Consider the following 14,859-nt stretch of genomic DNA (forward strand, 5'->3'; position numbering starts at 1 on the left):
TCCTTAGATCAGCTTAATTGCAATGTGGCATTTATATGAACACATTTATGCTATTTGTAGTCAATTCACTATAAATGCTTTCATTTAATGATTGCAGAGGTTAAAGGAAAAATGAACATCATCATAGTCACAGCAGTTTTTATAATTGAATTTTGAATAATAAATGAATAATGTACAAGAATATAATTTAAAAGCAGTTTAGGAGGTACATTGTTTTTCATGATATATATATAAATCTTCATTGTTTTATGGATAAAATGGTGTTTAATAGTACATAACAGAAAAATGCCAATGCTAACATTACTAATCTTTTCATTTATTTTATCTTTTTTAGACTTACTTATTTTAGGGGGGAGGGGAACGTGCATGAGCATGAGCAGGGGTGGGAGCAGAGGGAGAGGAAGAGGGAGAGAGAGTTTCCAGAAGGCTTCATGCTGAGCCTAGAGCCCAATGTGGGGCTCCATCTCATGACCCTGAGATCATGACCTGAGCCGAAATCAAGAGTCAGATGAACCACCAACTAAGCCATCCGGGCACCACTAAACTTTTCAATTTAAAACATATTTTAATAGAATTTCAAGTCTACTTACCATCAATGTAGTGAAATCAAGTATATATTATTTTAAACCTAAAAAGAAATCACTAAAGTTTCAAATATTTGTTAGTGGTTGAAATTTTACCATAAAAATACAGCATATCATTCACAGTGATGTTTGTTTTCTTTTATCATACATATTTTACAACTACAAATGCTTCATGGCCTAAGCCCAAGTCACACTCTTTCTAATATGTCAAAAACACACATATCTGGAAGCCAAAATGTGTTGACAAGATGTTATTTTATTTTTGACAATTATTTTTAATTCTTAGAAGTGAAAAAAAAGGAAAAGATGAAAATATGAGAATCTAAACTTCTTCTTTACCAATCAGTGAATATGATGATGATCACTATTCTAAAAGCTCTGTAGATAGTTTACAAATTCCCAAAAGAGCAATGCATAAGAAGAAAAAAAGGAGAAGATACACAATCATGTGTTGGCAATCATACCCAAAGCATATGATCCATGATTCATATCTAAAGGGTCCCATGACTAAAATTTTATTCAATAATAAGTGACCTTTTCCTAACAATAACTAGCCACCTCAAAGTTTTGGAAATCTGTTCCCAAATTCCTTAGAGACTGATGCTATCCCTAACCCCCTCCCAACTTAAAATTATATAATCAGCCACGCTTTCTGCCCATGGGTCCTGTGCTTTAATAAAAACAACTTTTTGCACTGAAGACATCTCAAGAATTCTTTCTTGGCTCCAAAACCCACTGCTTCAAACCAAGTTAATCATGGGATGCCTGGGTGGCTCAGCAGTTGAGCATCTGCCTTTGGCTCAGAGAGTGACCCTGGAGTTCCAGGATCAAGTCCCACATTGGGCTCCCTGTGAGGAGTCTGCTTCTCCCTCTGCCTATGTCTCTGCCTCTCTCTTTGTCTCTCATGAATGAATAAATAAAATCTTTAAAAAAAAACATGCCAATCATTACTTTGTAGTAGAATTTAATTTACCAATACAGCTCAAAATGTCACTGGGTTGTGATCTAAAGAAACCTGTAGTCAACAATTTAAAAACAAAAAGCTCACTTTTACCTTTCCTTGACAATCAACAAGAATGTTGAGAAGTTACAAAAACTGCATTGTCACCTTTTGGCTTTCCACAGCTCTGACAGCTATCCTCTTGGTTCCCTGCAAGGAGAGCTTGTTTACGTGATAATTGCATGGTTTAGACCCACTGATAATGATTTTTTTTCAAATATAGTCATGATCTTCTTACCTAGGAATCTCTCTTTAATTATGCAAATTTTTATATATTCTTAAATCATGTTTTAGTTTACTTCATTTTCACTATCATTATATTATCATTTAATATAATAGCTTTTTGTGGAGTGCTTACTCTTCCTATCACTATGCCATGAACTTTATGGAAATTATCTCATTTAAGCCCTATGAGAACAAAATTCAACAGGTGTTCTTATTATCTTCATTTTATAGATGAGAAAACTGAGGCTTAGGGTTTCTTGATCTGCTTAGTGGAAGACCCTGAACCCCTCTGAAATCTGTTGTATTCCTAAACTCACACTCTTAGTCACAAATTTAGACTGCTTAAATAAAGAACAAGATCATATTACTCAAAATCTCATTTTAATGACCACAGTTGTTCAAAAAATATTCATTTTATTTTTTTATAAGTTACACTATAAAGAGGAAAATGAAATTCCTATCATAAGGCAATTGCTTTATTGAGCAAAACTACTGTTAAATCTTGATCTTTTCAGGGTATTACTATTAGCAATTCACAAAAAATTCATAAACATCCTGTACCAAAAATCGAGCAAGTTTTTCTACTCCATCTCAGCTTATTCTATTTAAATAGATGCTTTATTAAAATATATGTACAAAATAATTATTAAACATTAATTTCTAAATTATAGACACTAATAGATTATCTATAGCAGAAAAGAGAATCTCATATTCCTAAGATCAAATCATAGCAAAAACTTTAACAAGTTTCAAATATTACATGGTTTGGCAGAATAATCTCTAAATTTCAATGATGTTCACTATACCCTAAATCTCTTAAATCATACACAACACTGCCTATGGGCTTCCCTCAATTCCCTAATTTACTGAATTTTTTAGACCGCTTTACATCAAAAGCATCTTCAATGATAATTCTGAGGACTTTCAAATTCTATCAAGCTACTTAATTAGAACTTACTCGATAATACAACCTTGGTTATTTGTGCAGTATCTACATTTACCCAACTCTTTCCACATCCACAGAAATGGAAAATTAAGAAGCACCATGAAAATAAGGCTTTCATGGAAACCCCATGATAGTTTATTATTTACTTATCAAAATCCTAGATGGCCATTTTTCTCATCTTGAGAAGCTTTTTCTTTTTTCTTTTTTTTCCTAATTCTTATTTCTGCCCACAAATAATTAAATAGCAGGTAAGACTTTGCATTCAGGATTTCTTCACAGATGATATTCATTTTTGGGGACCATTCCCCATTTGTCCAGATCATATTTTCTTAATTTATATTTTAATCTAAAATATCACTTTTTAAAAAATAAATTAAAGTAGTTCATCTATATTTGTCTAAGACTTCCATGCACTGAAACCCATGATTCCAAACAACTGATCCTTTTACCAGGTTTTATACCCTTACAACTGCCAGACACCAAGACAGTAGACCTATATGGTGCTATTGTCAGAAGTTAGAGATATGGGGATCCCTGGCTGGCTCAGCGGTTTAGCCCCTCCTTCCGCCCAGTGCGTGATCCTGGAGTCCCAGGATTGAGTCCTGCATCAGGCTCCCTGCATGAAGCCTGCTTCTCCCTCTGCCTGTGTCTCTGCCTCTCTCTCTCTCTGTGTCTCTTGTGAATAAATACATAAAATCTTAAAAAAAAAAAAAAGTTAGAGATATGACCAATAAATACATAAAATCTTTAAAAAAAAGTTAGAGATATGACAATCAGGTATTAGCTTCATATAGATTTCATAATGCATAATATAATGGAGTTGCTCCCAAAATGTGGGACACTTAACACTGAGTACTTGATATGGTTCAGTTAGTACACATTTTTAAGATAAATATAATTAACTTATAAACATTATTAACATCTATTAAATCATAGCAAAACATATTACTAATATATCAAAATTGTGATACTATTCTAAGGACAAGGTAAAACAGTGTAAAAGTTTTACTTTTTAAGAATCATTTTAACAGAAAATATGTAAATAATAGGTGGGATGATATAAGAACAATGCAAAACATATGAAAATTTTATAAGAATTACTTAAGTTTGAAAAACAGTAATATGATTTTAAAATAATTGAAAGTTAGCTATAATCTCAAAACAAGCATCAAAATTAGGACAACCTAAATTACTATAACTAATTCATAGTTGTTATTGAAGTTAAAAAAGAGAATAATTTGGTTCCATATTAGTGGATAATATCTTCAGGCATATCTCAAAGCTAATGTTTTATTCAATGTGATATTACAAGCATTAACTTTTAAAACCAAGCCAAGAAATAAAGCGTGATGCATTTTAAATAATGTATAATATTTATAGATTTTTCTCCCACTCAGATATGTGCTTTACTCTGTAAGGACAATAAATACCAACATCCTGAAAAGATTTGTAAGAGCTTCTTAAAAGCCTTTCTAGAAATTTATTTGAGCCAGAAGTATTAGGAACTATACAAAATAAAGCAAAACTAAGAGCAAAGTAGATTCCATTTCTGATGCTACATTACAACAAGAAAATGAGGAAAAGCAGGTTCTATTTAACAGGTGCAAAGGAGAACACTGGAGAATTTGTGTAAGTTAGATTAGGTAGTTTTGAATTTTGCTCACTCTCAAATTGTGTGAATGTATGGCTTTTTTTTATTTCCTAAGGGAAATTAAATACAGTTAATTCTTAAAAATAAAGTTCTTTAAACAAAATATGATATATGTCTTTTGTTTCTGTTTTAGACATGTTTCCACTTTGAGTGACTACTTTTTTTGAAAAAGCCAAATTATAAATACAAATTAAATGTAAGTAATATTAGAGTATTCTGGACAAGAGTGCTTCAATACCAAAGGTCAACAGTATGGTAATTCAAAAGCAAATAAGACATATATGATTTCACACCTAAAATTCATATAATTTACATAAATAAACCTTTAAAAAAACTCAGAAAAATTACAGAATGATATGTAATACAGCTCACAGGAGAAATACAGCTCTTGGTAATGAGTGCTGGCTGAAAATTACTTTATGGAAGTCACCCAAAAATAACAAACTAAACTTTAAAAGGCTTTGCCATAAAAATCGTCACAGATAGTAGCTGGGGGGCAAATTAGGGAGATGAGCCTCAGGCACTCTAGTCAGCTTGTAAGATTCATCAACTATATGTCCATCAAGACTATACAAATGTATACAGCTTCAATACAGCAAAGGAATTGGCAAAGTCACTAAGGCTAACTGCTAAGGGTGTGCAACATGTACACATGGCAGTCACCATTTCAAAGCCCTCTCCACTGTGACAGGAGGGGCAAGTAGGAGAGACAGGAGACAATAATTCTCTATCTGCCTTCACTTAATGAAAGTAGGGTTTGGATCAAGTACTCATTCTCACCACTGTTATATCTCATTGATAAATATTTATTCCTCCTTCACACATGGTCTTTTTTTAAAAAAGATTTTATTTAAGAGAGTGAAGCAGAGACATAGGTAGAGGGAGAAGCAGGCTCCTTGTTGGGAGCCTGATGCAGAACTCGATCCCAGGACCCCAGGATCACGACCTGAGCCAAAGGCAGATGCTCAATCACTGAGCCACCCAGGTGTCCCTCACATGGTCTTACAGTCTGCTTTTTCCTTTCTCGTTTCCTTCCTTCCTTCCTTCCTCCCTCCCTCCTTTCCCATTCATCCTTCTACCTTCCATCCATCCCTTCCTACTTTCCTTCTCACTTTCTCAGTTTCTTTCTTTGTTTCTTTCTGACTAAATCCAATTGTTTATAATACACTGTTAGCACTATCATGATTACTGGTCCTTACAAGGTCTCTTGGGTTTCATATCTATTGTTATGCTATTTGTATCTCTTATTCCCTTCAACCAATCAGGTATTAGCTTCATATAGATTTACCAATGAAATATAATAGAGTCATAGGTGACTATAGCTTAGAACTTGAAATGATGGTGTTTGATAAATATTGTTTTTTAGTCTCCGATATACAACCTAAATTCACTCCTCTGTCCTCTGCGTAGTATTCCAAAGTATATATATATAGCACATTGGTGGTGTCGAACACCCCAGCAGCAATGAATCTTCCTGGAGATAGAAATACTAACAATACAAGGTTGTTATTGCTGTGATTAAACTTATTTAACACAACTTGTGGATTCTGAAATAATATGTTCTTTCTAATTTGTCTACTCCTTAATCCTTCATCAAGTTAACATCCTTCTGTTTCTGAAAGTGATAAAGATATACATAATGAATAAATAAAGAATGTAGTTAATCTTTCACAACTAACCTTTAGCAGAAAAAGACTGTCAAATTATCTTCTTCCTCTGCAATTTATCACTGTCCTTTGTTTTCTGGAAAAGTGGGGAGATGTCCTTGAACCAGATAGCTTCACAGGACATATTTGATGAGTTCCTAAGGATACATATGAAATGTCAAAGAAATATTGCTACTAGACATTTTAGTACCTTAATGAGATCCTTTTACTCTCCCTTCTGCTCTTTCCCTTTCCCTTATGGACTCCAATTGGTTATTACTTTGACAACAATAGAATATTTTACTGATGTGACTACAAAATTTCTAGACTAAAATTCAAGGTCTTGTAGCTTGATGATAAAGGCATCAAAAATTGATTTTACTAAAGATGTTCAGCCTTTTCTCTTGTTCCTTTGCTCTATTTTAGGCCATTTGTACTACCACAAAGTCCCAAACAGGAATTGAATTTAGAATTATGAGATAAACAATATTGGGAAATTATGAGAAAACAGTACTTGGGAAACTGTGAACTGAGTAGATTTAATTTCATATAGCTGCTGTAGCAGGTAAATAAAATATATGTGGATAGTGTCTAACAGAGTGCTTGTTAAAAAGTGCCAAATTTGTATTAACTTCTCTTCCACCTCCTCTTTCTTGAAATCCCACTCTGTGCCTACATTTTGTGCTCTACATTTTGGATTTCCTCGAAAAAGCAAATGTCAAAAATCTTAACCACCGGGAAATCACCTCTTAACAAAGCCTCCTCAAATCAGTCTTTTTAAAGAATTTTAGTTGAATGTAGTGACAATATCTCCTTTGAAATTTCTAAGAGTGAGTGACAAACACAGTGGAAACTAATACTTTTTAATGAACAGTTTAAAACTCAAATGGTGAGTCCAGACATGCATGAAGTCACAGATACAGATCCTTGATTCCTTCATAAAGATCATCTTGTTCTGGGTATGATTCAAATAGACTATATAAAAAGTAAACCAAGGTTCTAACATCAGTGGCAAGCACATAATAAAAGCACACTCTTCCCACTACTTGCTGAGAGTTCTCAACTTGAAACTAACTTTTAAGAGAAAACTACTACAGGGGATTGGTCATAAAAATGAAGAGCACATGGTCCTATACTATGACTTTCTCCAAAACCATTCTATTGTTCTGCAGTTTAAAGGTATTTGTTTAGACTGGAAAATATCAGATAGCTACTGACCTACCACTAGAATGACATTCTGGCATTTGGAGCTGCATTATCACATAACTATGGTGAGCATACATCCCAGTTTGCCTAGGACAGTCTTGATTTATAATATAAGAAGCCTCACACTGCCACAGGCAAAATGTAATGCAGAACTCAGCAATTCATTACATTCTCCTTAGTAAAATATCCTCACAACAGGGTAATATTAATTTTTTACTAACTCTTTGCTTTTTGTATATTTTCATTTTAACCCGACACTTAAGTGTGAAAGTAAAACAGATAAATGCTGTAAAAAAAAACTTAATTATAAATAAGACCTCTGCTTTTATCTTACCAATGAGGTGACTTACAGTCTTATCTATAATGTTTAAAATTTGACAACCACCCCCAATCCTAGTCTTCTTTCCTGTGACAATAAACACTACAATTAGTTTGGCATGAAACCATTCACATAACTTCTTGTGTATTATGTTTACCTACATACATATGTAGCATTATAAAAAAAGTTATCTTTTAATTGAAGAGAGCATTTGCACAAATATTATAGTGTTGAACTAATAGTTCAATTTCCTTTTCCCACTCAACATCTTCTAAATGGTTATTGTTGAGGTAAAGAAATCAATTCATTTTTGCATGTTGGCCTCATATTTTTTCCAATTTGATGAACTCACCAAAACATAATAACTCATTTGTCTACTAATTTTAATTTTTTCTTGGTTAATTTTGTTTCTCTATATGCCTTTAGAAAATTGTCATGTTAGGGGCACCTGAAGGGGTCAGTTGGTTAAATGTCTGACTCAGACATTGACATTTTGGCTCAGGTCATGATCTCAGGATTGTGAGATCAAGCCCTGTGTCGGGCTCTGTGCACAGTGGAGCCTACTTAAGATTCTCTCCTTCTCTCTATCTCTCCCTCTGCTCCTCCCTTTCTGAGTGCTTGCTCTCTCTCTGAAAAAAGAAAAGAAAAGAAAGAGAAAGAAAATTGTTATTTCCTCTAGACGTTCTAATTTTTTTCCATAAAGTCTGTCATGACCTTTGTACTACTACCTAATCGCACTACAAATAATAATAAATTGAAATTATTTGTGCTTTTTGCTTCCTTCTTGATGATATTTACCAAAGGTTCTTTAATTATTCACTGATAAAATCTGGGATTTTTGTTTATTTATATTTTATTTTTAATATTTCTGCCTTCTTTTCTATTTCAATAATTAATTTTTCTGAATTGGATGGAATTATAGTTCATGTTTAGTCTCTTAAAGTTCATTTCATTTGCTTTCAATATTTCATTAGTTTTATCACCTATTTAAGTCATAAATTTTTGAGTGTACTGCTTTACCCACAACCACAAATTTGGATTTGTGATATCCATATATTTTTTCAATTACGAACACCTTATGATAGCCATCTGCATTTCCACTTGAACACAAACATCATCTAGAGTTGTGTTTTTATTTTGTGGTTGTGTACTTTCCTGATTATTGATATCTAATGACATTATATTGGGATCAGGAAATGTATTCTGCAGGAAAACAATTTTGCTGTTTGTTAAGATTTATTCCAAGGTTAAACATATATAGTTTCAAAATTATTATTTGTTTGAAAAAATTGTATATTCAATATTTTGGGAGTAGGAAATTTATGCAAGTCTATTAGACCAACCCTATTAAGGCTGTAATGTTCAATAATCTTAATTTATTTTTACTCTTGTAAGCTGTCTTTTCTGAGTATATTAAAATTCCCCACCATGATTGGAAATTTTGTATTTTTCAAATTGTTTAATAAGTGTCAAGCAAATTTGTCAGGTGCATAAATGTGCTGTCAGATGTTTTGTTTTTCATGATGAATTATTATGAGGAAACACTCCTCCACATTCCTCTGCTTATTCAGTGCTGTAATGAACATATACATAATGTCTTATCTGGATTTACAGGTTTTTTTTTAACTGATTCAAGGTTTTTTTTTAAATGTACATTTAACGTATTTCCATTCATTGTGGTAACTGATCTGTTTTCATCTCTTACTGTATCATTTTGTGTTTTTATTTTTACTATGCTTTTTGTTTTTTCTTCTTTTGTGCTTTTTTTCTTTGGCTTGTGTCTTTTTTTCTTCTATTGCTTTTACATATACACTTCTTTCTTCTAGTTATTAGGAAATTGCTATCACTTGCACTTTTTTTGAATGGCATCTACAGTTCATCAATATGGTCTCCACTTCAACAGAAAAGTAATATGTTATATCTATCTTATTCTTTTTCTGTACTTGCTTCTGTCCTTCAATCTCCCATGTTGATAGGTTTGGAATTTTCATTTCAAATTGTTTTTAAACATTTTAAAGATTCTCTTCTTCTACTTAGCAAAGTTTTCTAATTTATTTTCTCTCTGCTAATTTTTGAATTTCACTATTAGCTCATCATTTTTATTTTGCTAGAGTAATCCTTTAGTTCTTTCTGGGGATGCTTTATCTTTGAAATCAAGCAGTTTTAAGTTTTTGTCATAATTTGGAATCTATAGGAAGTGACTAGGTTTTCGGTTTCAATAATTTCTAAGTTTAATCATTGCTTTTGGTTAATACTTAGCAATACAAGCACAACTTTATAAAATATATTCAGTCTCATACTTCCTTTGACGACTGCTGCCACTCACTATGAACAAATAGGAAATTTTTTTCCTCATTTTTCTTCCTTATTTTTCTTCCTCATTTTCTTCTCTATCACCTAATTTGGGCTGGTTTTATAATTACTACTACTTCAAGTGTTTATTTTCAAAGCTTACGAAATTATATTTTTACTTACTACTTTACCTATTAGTTCAGACAATACCTAAAACTGAAAGTGAAAGTCAGTATTCTTCTATCACCAAGATCCACTCTAATTTTCAAAAGCTCTAATTCTAATTACATTTGCTATTAAAGAACTATAGAATGCTCATTTGTAAAGCTACTGATGTCAAGGTCTCTAGTGTCTGTGGAAAGTGATGGTGAACTCAATTAAAATTTACTAAGAGAAGTCTAAAAGTATATATACTACTTAAATCCTGCACCATTTTTTATTTCAAAGTTTTTCAGAGTATACTAGCTTTTTTAAAAAATGGTCTTCTCAGAGATAGTCTATATCATCAATCTACTGACATTTAGTTGTATGACATATTTATTCCCCAGTTTTCATAGCAGATAATTCTAGGATAAAATAATTCTAGGATAAGAAAAGCCTAGGATGTGCAAGAATAATTATGTTGCAGAAGTACCTAAAAATAAGACCGCCAAAATCATGTCTGTTGATTCTATACAGGAAACAAATTATTCTGAACAGGAAACAAATTATTCTGAACCAAAAAAAATTTTCAGAAAGAAATGTATAATGGAAGTCAGAGTAAGAATAATAATCCTTAAAAAATAGTGCAATTATATAGACTATTACATTTACATTGAAAAAGTAACAGTTATGGAAAGGGTTGAAATAGCAAAAGACGGGAAATATTTCAGAAGTTAGTATGAAATGCAAGGGTTAACATTATTGCATGCAGACGGGTAAGGTAGATAAAGGAATTAGAATCCCAAGAATCCACTGCAACCACTGAAATGGTTTATTATCTTTACTATTCGTCTGTTTAAAAGACTAATGCATGCTGGCTATAAAACGTTTAAGTATGACAGAACTATGTAACATAGAAAGAGGTCTTCCATGATGTAATCCCAAAGTAAAAAAAAAAAAATTAGACTTTTAAAAAGCATATATACACACTTGAATAGTGTTTTTTGTATTTGTTTTGTGTTTCTGTTTTTAGGCATGTAAGTTTAGGCAAACTTAAAAGTTTGAGATTCCTTTTGGTAAAAAGAATGGCATAGATGGGACACAATTTGTTTAATTTGTCCCATGTTAGGCAACAATTTTTTTGTTTCTAATTTTTCACAATTTGCAAATGAGAGTACAATGAATAATCTCAATGGATAGGAGTATATTGCAAATGTATCTGTGTACATAGTTCTCAAAATAAGATTGCTAAATCAAAGGGTATAAACAGTTCACTTTTTAATGCATATCACTAAATTTCTCTAAAAGTTACTAGAATATTAGAGTATTTTACACCTATCAAGAGCTCTGGCCTTTCCTACACATTTAATATATTAAATATGCTGATTTTAAGAGTTGTTAAAACATTCTATTGGAAACACTCTGTTCTGTTGCCCCAGAACAGCCAAAGGACTAGGATTGTACTGAAAATAACAGTATTGACAGGAAAGAGGGGTGCTTGGCTGGCTCAGTCAGTGGAGCACATGGCTCTTGATCTCTGGGTTGGGAGTTCAAGCCCCACACTGGGTGTAGAGATGTCTTAAAAATATATTTTTAAAGATTTATATATTTATTTTAGACAGAGAGAGAGCCTGTGAGCATGCATGCACACACATGTGCACAGGGGAGAGGGGCAGAGAGAGAAGGAGTGAGAGAATCTCAAGCAGACCCCCTGCTGCACAAGCCCAATGAGTGGCTCAATCTCTCAATGCTGAGATCATGACCTGAGCGGAAATCAAGAGTCGGACACTTGGTGTACCTGGGGTGGCTCAGTGCTTGAGCATCTGCCTTTGGTTCAGGTCATGATCTCTGGGTCCTGGGACTGAGGTCCCACATCAAGCTTTCTACAGGAGCCTACTTCTCCCTCTGCCTATGTTACTGCTTCCTTCTCTGTGTCTCTCATGAATAATTTTTTTTAAAAAAAGAGTCAGACACTTAACCAACTGAGCCACCTAGGTGCCCCTGAAACTAAAATCTTTAAAAGAAAGAAACAAAAATGACAATACTGACAAGGGGGAGACAGAGATACAAATGTGAGTCCTAAAATCCTGACTAAGGAAACATTCAAGGGTTATGAAAAGAGGAGTCCATGCGGTTTTTAAAAGAACCTTCTAACGTGCATACATGCTTTGTAGTTGGTCTCCAACATAAAGAACTTTGCCTGTGAAATATTGATCAACCAAAAATGTATTACTTCCAATTCAAATGTGACTGTTACAGAAGATGTAATAACAAATTACCTGATAGCAATGACAACAAAAATAAAGGGCTTCTTCTGAGTCTAGACTCAGTTTTTAACTGCCTTTTTAAATATGTTCAGTCAGAACCAACTGTGTGCTCTCAATTAACCCACCATTTTAAGCTTTGCTATTTCCTCTGGCAATATCATCATGTATGATATTACCACTGAAATAAAAGCTCTTGTGATGTTGTATTTTATTTTAATAAAGAAGGAATAATTAAATATAAATAAAATTAGACCCAACTTACACAACTAAATTGAAATCACCACTTACCTGAGTCCTTCAAACACTCATTTAATCAATATGTTTTTAATGGTAATAGTTCATGCTTACTAAGACAGCTTAATTAAGAAGTACAATGATGAAATTAGAAAGGTACTAAAGGAAGCCATCTGGACATTTAGTCTCTCAACCTATAGAGTATCTGTATTCCTTTTATGTTTTTAAAATGCATTTAGGAACAATTTGTTGAACCAATATAGCACTACCAGATGTACTCTGAAAACTGATTATGAAGCAGATGGTTTTATGATCACACTTGTGTTTTAAAAGGTGTTATTCTATTATGTAAGTTTCACATTTACGACACATGCTTCTTGTTTAGCATTGTGGATGGTGTCATTCTGTCAGAGTATCTCATACATTTCTCTTCCTTTGCATCTGTTCAGTAAATAGGCTGACTGATTCTCATAGCAGGAGGGATAAATTATCCAATTACATTGCTGGGAGAATGGTATATTACACAATCCTTATTTTCTTATTAACATGATGACATCAGTATAACCTCTACTAGAGGCAACCATGGAAAATCAACACAAATGTCTAAAAGACAAGTCAGATTGTGTCCAGTTTATTAAATGACTGATTCATGTGACCTAACAAAATTTGAGATGAACATTTTATTCCTTAATGATGTCTTTCTGCTATACACCATATAGTTTTGCTTAAATAAGCTTGAAGGTATAACACACTGGAAATATTTCTATATTGTGAGACTATAATCATAATTATTCTAGGAATACTAAACTAATAATAAAAATATTAGCCTCTACTTAGCTATAATAGAAAATAAATATGACAGCATGCCTTTCTGAAGAAAGCAATTAAGTATTATGCTTTTTACTCATGCACCAAATTTCAATTTTGTCATTTCTTTAGAACATAATGAAATGTAAGAAAAGCATTTCAAGGGAATCCTGACTTGTCTTAAACTCAGTCTTTGTCCTGACATCCTGGCATTGTGTTCCCTGCCTGATTTGTTAAGGTAACTTAATTCTGGATTTGAGAGATCCAGAGGGATTTATTCTATTATCTTAATGACTAGATTAGTACTGCTGTGAGGAGAAACCTTCATTCATTCAACCCAACTTGTATTTATCTGCCACCTACAAAATGCTCCTGTGCCAGCCACCAGGGATACAAATATAAATGGGTCTTGTACATGCCCTAAAGGAGATCACAGTACAGTGGTAAAGCAGGATGCAATTATTCATGTGTGTCAAAAAGAATTACTATTATTGTAACAAATGTTAGACTGTAATTATTGGTGCTCATAATAAGGTACTAAAGAGGAAGTTCACTGATATCTATAACTTATATTAAAATATACCTAAAATAAGATGAATTGATAATGGATAGGGGGATGAATAGACAGATAAATAGGGGTATTATACAGTGAATATAGTAAAAAGTTAATGATAAAATCTAAGTAGTGGGTATATAAGTATTTACTGTAAAACTATTTCAACCTTTTTATACATTTAAACTTTTTTATAATAAAGTGTTAGAAAGGAAAAGAAAGGAGGATGCTTACAACTATAGTTATGGAGGATGGAGGGCAGTTGTTAATTATGGCTACTTTAGAGTAGACATGAGAGAAGTTGGCTTGTTTAGGGTGAGAAATGGGGTAATCAACGAAAATCAAGGAATTGAGAAACCAGGGCAAAGAACTGGAAAATTCATCTACTTAAATCAATTTAGGTACTGAAATCATCAAAATTTTAAATTTGCTGTACCAGAGAAAATTATAGTTAACCAGTATGTAACTCTTCAAGGAATGAGAAACTGGCCAATAATGAGTAACACGGTCTGATGGTAGAAGCTTCAAGGAAGGAGAGAGGGACAATGTTCTGGACACAACAGAGATAAGCAAGAAGGGCATTTATTTCAATTTCAGGCTCAGGGGCACAAGACTACAGGAGAGAAATTAGCCACTACTTGAAAAAGCTACATGAAAAATATTGAAATAAGGGTAGAACCAAGTCTTGGCTACAGTACAAAGGTAATGAAAATGTTTAATTAAAATTTGAAGGATTTTTTTTGATAAGGACAAATCACAAGTTCCAGAGAGGGCACCAGCAGAATTTAGGGAACGAAACTGGGAATAGCGGTAAAAAATTGAGTCAGAGAAGGTTAAACACAAGCTGTAGGAGGATAAGAGTCCAGATCTTCTGGTGGGGAATAAAATACACAGTAATCAAAAATGTAATGGGTCTCACAGACCGAATGGAGTGACAAAATTTTGAATGATGGAAGGGGAGAAAGAGTGGTAGAGATCTTGTCAAAGC

General features: G+C 33.0%; 1 long non-coding RNA gene across 2 annotated transcripts in view; it reads right to left on the reverse strand.

Moving 5' to 3' along the window:
• Nucleotides 1-14,859, reverse strand: part of LOC125756035 (uncharacterized) — a 71,942-nt gene that overhangs the window by 39,378 nt on the left and 17,705 nt on the right. For both annotated transcript variants that reach the window (XR_007413916.1, XR_007413915.1), the window contains exon 3: nt 6,086-6,210. This is a non-coding gene — a long non-coding RNA (uncharacterized LOC125756035). The remainder of the gene's footprint in view (nt 1-6,085; nt 6,211-14,859) is intronic.

Source organism: Canis lupus, chromosome 11 (genome assembly GCF_003254725.2).
Source record: "Canis lupus dingo isolate Sandy chromosome 11, ASM325472v2, whole genome shotgun sequence".
In the NCBI taxonomy this organism is placed as follows: domain Eukaryota; kingdom Metazoa; phylum Chordata; class Mammalia; order Carnivora; family Canidae; genus Canis; species Canis lupus.